Consider the following 7,251-nt stretch of genomic DNA (forward strand, 5'->3'; position numbering starts at 1 on the left):
TTCTAGCTCTTCTGACTCAGACTCCAAGCTTGTCTCAGCTCCAGGCCCTCCAGGAGCCCTTTTTGAACACACTTGGAAAGTTCCATGTTCTCTGGCTGGGGAGTGCAGGACAGGGAGTCCAGCCCAGAGCTGTTTGCCTATGAAGCTAGTGCTCAATTCTCAGAGCTGTGGATGAACTGTGCTCTCTTCTCACCTGATGGATATTGAAATAATCCTCTCCTGGGTGTAATGCTCCATCAAGTTGTAAACTTCTTCAGAGGTCACCTATTTTAAATCTTTAAACACCTAACACCACAACTCGCCCCAACACACACACGTCCCTACCTCTGTATGTTATCTACATATGGTATATGCTCAAGAAGTATTTGGCCTGGAGAACTCTGCTACCATACCACTGAGCTCTGATAGCGTGTCTTATTGTCACAGAAAGTTAAAACTGCAAGGGGGATTTCCCTTCTCATCAGCTGAGAAAAGTAAAGGGGAAGTGGCCTAGAATGGAAACCAGATCCCACGGTCTGCCGGCTTCACTGGCCCTCGATCCTCATTGCCCCATCCCATCTCCTTGGTTGTTTCCTTTCAAAGCCCTCATCCTATATGTAATTATCCATGTATTTATCTGTGTGTATGTACAGTGCCTTTCTTTCCCACTGAACTGCAAGCTCTGAGAGGCGGGGGTCTGTATCTGTTTCATCTCAGAGCTCCAGTGCCCGGCACAAGCCAGGGCCCCAGAGTTCTCAGCATACAAATATGAAAAAAGAAAATGAATATTCACGTGGCCTGAGAACCTCCTTCCACTTTCCCAGGGAAGCACTGAGATTGGCTGAAAAACTGCACAGTTGATAGGCTGTCCTTGTCAGGACCTCTAAGGCTAACACCCTGTCCTGAGCTTAAGACCAAGGAGGAAAGATAAGACACCTCGTGTATAACCCTAATGCAAGGAAGACAGCTGATCGAGGAATGATAGACTGGGTGTTGCAATCCAGCAGCAGTGTGGAAGGCAGATTGGAGGTTTGAGACCAGAGGCTGAGAGTCAGCTAGATAGTGACAGAAAAAACTGAAAACCACCTTGAGTGTCTGTGGCAGACAGTTAAATAAGTTCCAAATCATGGAGCATTATGTGGATGTTAAAAAGAGTGAGGTCAGTTTTGGAAAAATGCCCAAGATATGTTGTTAGGTAAAAAGGACAAGTTGCAGAACAGTTTGTATCCTCTCATCTCATTCTGAAAGAAAAACAGAGGACACTCCCCAGCAGACACACACTTACATGTGCAGAAAAAACATCTAGAAGGATACTGTCCACAGAGGTTATCTCTGAGGGATAGAGGGGAGGGAGAGGCTTTTACTTTTTCACTTCGTATCTTTTTTTGTTTGTTTTTCAGGTTAAAAACCAAGGTTACCTTTATTTTGCTTTGTAGAGACACTGGCAATTGGATTTTTATCATGAGCTTGTATTACTCTCACAAGAGATTTTGGGGTTTTTTTTGCTATTGCAGGACTGCTGATGGGGTTGTGGGTTAGACAGAGGTGGGGTAGAGCTGCGGCAGTGGAGACCCAGTGAGAAGGGGGCACTGACAAGATCTGGACAGAGGGAGGGAGGGTCTGTGACAGCTCTGTGATTCCAGATGGGGAGAAGTAAGGATGGCTGTGGAGATGACTGTGGAAGCACGGGGCAGCGTAGGAGAGGCTCGTTCAAGGTGACTGACCTCCACAGTGCCTGTGACCCTGGGTAGGGGACAAGAAGCCCAAGGCCAGGAAACTAACATTTGGGAACAAGGGCAAGGAAAGGAAGAAGGTCGACTTTTAGGACCCTACGGATTCCTTGGCTGTTTCACCATCCTTTGAGTACAGACCGTTCTCGCTGCAGCTTGGAAACAAACAGAGCAAGGAGGGGCCAAAACCGAAGGCAGCGGGAGGAGTCGGGCGGGCCTTCCACTGGCCGGTTGCGGGTGTGGCCTGGGTCTCTGCCCCCACCCCCGCCTGCTCTTGTGGGCACACGTCCAGGCTCTGGTGAAAGGTCAGGGCTTCTGGCCCCTTCTGGAGGCAAAGCAAAGGAAATCAGACTAGAATCAGGAGCAAAGGAAACCAGAACACTGCTGTTCATGGAGAGATTGGGAAAGAGGGAGCTGAGTTGGGGCAGGAGAAGTTTCTTGGCTCAGATAAGCCCATCAAAGCCTGGAGAAGGTCAAAGATGAGGAATGTTCTGTGATTTCTAAGACAGCAGCTCATTTATCCCGTGAACACTTGCTCTGAGCCTGAGTCCAGTGCTAGGGCTGCCACTGTGCACGCTGGGTACAACCTCATCAGAGGGACTGTGTTTGGAGTTCCATCTCCATGTCTCCCTACAAAAGTGCCTGTGAAAGGAAAGGGGCACTTTCACAGGGGCCTGTTCAGTCAGCACTCCAGCCTCCTAAAGGAAGTGTTCTTTTACAAATCAAGAAACTGAGGCTGGGGAAGATAGTCCCTTGCCCCTGACCGCATGGTTAGGACGTGTTAAAACTGGGATTCGAACCTGGGTGTGCCTGTGTCCCACTTATAATTTGGTTGCTTGGAGCTCAGAACACATTTTCCCATCAAAATAATGCTGTAAGTGGTGGTTTGGTTGCTATAATGGCCTAGCTCACCCAGGGTATAGCTGGAATTAATTCTATGTTTCATTGCGGTTGTGGATGAATCAGGCTTCTGTGGGCTAGCCTGGAAACCCACAGGAGAGGGAAAATGCATTTCAGGGTGTGCCCAGCTGGGAACTCTTGCCCTTACCATAGCGCCTGATTCAGGGCGGTCAGGGGATTGGTGGCTTAGGGAGCACTTGTTCATTTCCAGAGCTCTTCCAAGCCAGCCCTGGTGAGTTCCAGCTGTTCACTGGAGGGCGCAGAGCACTGGGCAGGTTTGGGGTTTCTAAGACAGGGAGTGTACGTGAGAATGTGCACTGATTTTCAGACTCTGACCATCTTAGTCCTCTCCCTTCTTTCCTTACACTGCCTCTCAGCTTCCTGTAGTCATCTTTTATCTTCTTCCTCTAGGATAGATCCTAAAGACAAGATCTAGGATTTATTTTCACCACTAAATCTGATGTCTGTCTGTGAAGTATGTGGGCAATAATGACTGCACAGGGTTAGAAGTGATAGAGATCAGAGCAGCTGCTAAGAGAAGCGAGGATCCGTCAAAGCTTCTAGAGTGACTTCAGGGAGAGCAATCACATATTCATTCAACAAACATTGGCTGTGGGTGTGCTGGTCAGTGTACTCATTCCTTTCTTGGCACTTCTGTTGCCAAAAGAATCCTGGGAAGGACTGAACATGGGTCTCAAACCCAGAATCTTAGCATTGGAAGAAATCTTTTTCCAGATGGAAACTGCAGCCATTCATTAATTCAGTAAGGTCTGAGTGTCAGGCTAACTACTAAGAATACATAAATCCTGAAAATTGGGAAGTGACTTGCCCAGCATCTCAGCTCAGGGTCCCCATGCCTGGACTAATACCTGCCCTTTCAGGCCACTCTTATGGCCTTTCTGCCTCAAGATATATCCCAGTCACTTCTGATTTGGACCCTAGAGCCTAGGGGAAAGCTGCAGGGAAGTAGCAGGATTCCTTTCTCATGGACAGTAACAACGGCTGGACTCTACCCTGAAGTGAAAACTAGATTTCCCACTGGTGGGGTTCTGAAGACAGAAGACATTTCTCAGTTCTTTCAATGAGTCACCTGCTTTACCTCTGCTTGAAGCTCCCTTTCCCAGCCTCCTTCCTCTGGCTAATTCCTAACTCCCCTTTGGGTCTCAGTTTGAAGAGCTCTTCCTCTTTTCTGGGCCCTCAGCGTCCTTAGGTCTCCCTGCTCTGCATGCAGTCACAGCACTCTGGACTTGCTCTAGGATAACCCTGGACCCTTGGAATTGTTCTTGCTTATTGAATGCGTTTCTTTCCAGAAGACTCTGATCTCTAGGAGGGGCCAACACCATGGCTGCCTTTCCGTTGTTTTCATGTTTGTTTTTAGCAATTGTGTGCCCTTTATCAATCAGTGCTTACTTAGTACACAGTAGGTCCTCAGTGTGCAGATGGGAATAACTTTGCTCCATAGCTACAGGCTCAGCCTTCTTTCCGGTGAGAGATTTCCATTCAGGTCGTTCAGCAACTGTTGACCAAGGACCAGCATACCCACAGGATACAAGGATGATTTGGAAAAAGAGGCTCACCATCTGGAATTGACAATCCAGAACTCACTTTGAAAATTGTAAAAGTCTCTTCTAACCAGAGCGCTTCCACCCCCTCCTAAGGCCCCTTTCCCGCTTTACTGGCCCATTCATTCTTGGCTCCTTGGGCTGGGGCCCAGCATATTCCTCTGAGTTTCAAGACCTACCCAGGCCCAGAACAAGCCAGGCTCCTGGTGGCAGGTCCAGGGAGCTGAAGCACAAGGCAGACAGCACTGGGCTCTCCAGGCTCCTCTGGACAGTTCTACACCACATGCCTAAGCCTTTAGTAGTTTTGGAGAATTTGTTAGGAAATCACCTTTTCCTCAAATTCATCTGGAGAGAAGCTTTGAGGGTAAAGGCTTACATTCATTTTAATGATTTGAAGTGCTGGTCTTAAAATAGTTATCCCTAAAGTGTCAGGTTTGCACAGCAAGTAAAAGACATTACTCTGCCAACAAAAGTCCATATAGTCAAGGCTATGGACTTCCCAGTGGTCACATATGTTTCTGAGATCTGGACAGTAAAGAAGGCAGAGCGTCAAAGAATTGATGCCTTTGAACTGTGGTGCTGGAGGTCCTGAGAGTTCCCTGGACAGCAAGGGGATCAAACCTGTCAATCTTAAAGGAAATCAACGCTGCATACTCACTGGAAGGACTGAAGCTGAAGTTCCAGTATTTTGGTCATCTGATGTGAACAGCCAACTCATTGGAAAAGTCCCTGATGCTGGGAAAGATTGAGGACAGGAGAAGAGGGTGTCAGAGGATAAGATGGCTGGATGTTATCACTGATGCAGTGGACATGCACTTGGGCAAACTTTGAGCGATGGTGAGGGACAGGGAGGCCTGGCATGCTGCAGTCCATGTGGTCGCAAACAGTCTGACATGACCGGGCAACTGAACAACAGTGTCAGGACATCTGGGTCCAAAAACCTTGAATTTCTGATTTTGGTTGTTCCTCCCAGTTTCCCAGAACCTCAGTTTTGTCATCTGAAGGCTGTTTTGTCATGAGGAACATGAGATGTTATTACGTGACAGTGCCAAGCAAGTTGAGGACGCTTCAGGATGATTGGGAACATCAGTGCCCACAGTCTGGTCGTGGGGCCACACGCAGTAGGGAGGGCACAATGGCAGTGGCCTCCTGGGGTCCCACAGTGGGCTTCTTGTGGTGCAGGTGAGCAAAGGCCGAGGCTAGTGAGAGGCGGCACTAGGACCCAGGGGCCGATTCTGGAGCGGGCTCAGCTGGGTAAGTTCACAGCCAGAACACAATGTTCTCAGTGTACCCACAGGAAACCCTGAAGAGGAGAGCTGCACATGGCCTTCTGCTGGGTGTGTTCTGGTCCTAGCCTTTTATTCTTTTTCCTAACCTCAGTCCCCACTTTCACATCCTGTGACCTGCAGAGCTGCAGGGCCCCACCCTGCTGGGCTGGTCCTAGGCCCCGGGAGAGCAATCAATGCAGGAAGCCCAAAACCTGGCTGGCCTTCACCATTTTCAAATAGGACCGTTTGCTTCTAACCTTGGTTTCCTGAATCAGCCCTTTGTGATGGAAACTTTTCACGGTGCGGAAGGCAGACACGGGGACAAAGTTGAGTTTCTAGCTGAGGCTGGGGTCTTGGCTCAGAAACAAGGGAAACAGCTGATACCTCTGAACCACCTCCTCCCTTCCTCCCTGAAAGCCAGACTCCACCTGGGATGGGGCGAGGGCCTCCACGGCTGCTGCATAAATCAGGAGGAACTGGGAGCTGCCTGGGAAACCAGGGTCAGGTTTGGAGCAGAATGTGGTATGATGTGGTTCCTAGTTTTTATTTCCACGAATGCTATAATATGTTGTCCTACCAAGCTGTTTTGAATGAAAAGATTTTAAGAAAGCAAACCTCTACAAAACCAACAGCCCTCTGTTACAGGGAAGGACAAGGTGAACTTTTCACTTCCTTCCCCACAGCCTATCAGCGCATCTGCGGTTTGGTGTCACCCACACTTCCGTACTATATTCAATCTCAATTTTTGCCTCCTTGTTTTTGAAACTGCAAGAGCAAGGCTTTTCAACTCATGTTGCTCCTGCATGTTGCATGAGACTTGCAAAAGAGTCTTTTTAGTGAGTTGTCACAACTGATTGCAGAGAGGCTAGATGCCAGCCTGGAGGCAGAGGTAAGCCCAGAGAGTAAACAGTAGGGGAGTCTGAGCAGCCAGCACCACCCAGCTGTACTCAGCAACCTGCACTGTTGGGGGCAGCAAATAAGCAGCAAAGCTCTTCCTTTATGACACCCATAGGTCTGCCTCCTTAATGAGGGGTCTGGTCATTGAAAATAAATCCTGGTGCTTATATTATGCTCCATTAATAAGGCTTTTTCCACTCTAGCATTTCAGAAAGTCAAGTCGCTCAGTCGTGTCCAACTCTTTGAGACCCCATGGACTGCAGCCTACCAGGCTCCTCCGCCCATGGGATTTTCCAGGCAAGAGTACTGGAGTGGGGTGCCATTGCCTTCACCTATCCCAGATGGTAAAGCGTCTGCCTGCAAAGAAGGAGACCCAGGGTCGGGAAGATCCCCTGGAGAAGGAAATGGCAACCCACTCCAGTACTCATGCCTGGAAAATTCCATGGATGGAGAAGCCTGGGGGGCTACAGTCCATGGGGTCTCAAAGAGTCGGATTGACTGAGCGACCTCACTTTCACTTTCATTAGTTATCCTTTAAGGGACTTCCCTGGTGGCTCAGATGGTAAAGCATCTGTCTACAATGTGGGAGACCCGGGTTCAATCCCTGGGTTGGGAAGATCCCCTTGAGAAGGAAATGGCAATCCACTCCAGTACTATTGCCTGGAAAATCCCATGGACAGAGGAGCCTGGTAGGGTACAGTCCGTGGGGTCGCAAAGAGTCGGACACAACTGAACATTTCAAAGTCTTTCCCAAATCTTGATTTGTGAGAGAGTTTTAGTGTGTCCTCCCCACAGGCTGATAGAGATTCGACTAGGTGCTTCCCAGACTTGTCCAAGCTCAGAGATCCCCTTCTTAGAGAAGGAACTTCCCAAAGCCTGACTACTGCTACTCCGGGGAAGTAAGCACAAAGCTTG

The sequence above is a fragment of the Capricornis sumatraensis genome, chromosome 10, assembly GCF_032405125.1.
Source record: "Capricornis sumatraensis isolate serow.1 chromosome 10, serow.2, whole genome shotgun sequence".
NCBI lineage: Eukaryota > Metazoa > Chordata > Mammalia > Artiodactyla > Bovidae > Capricornis > Capricornis sumatraensis.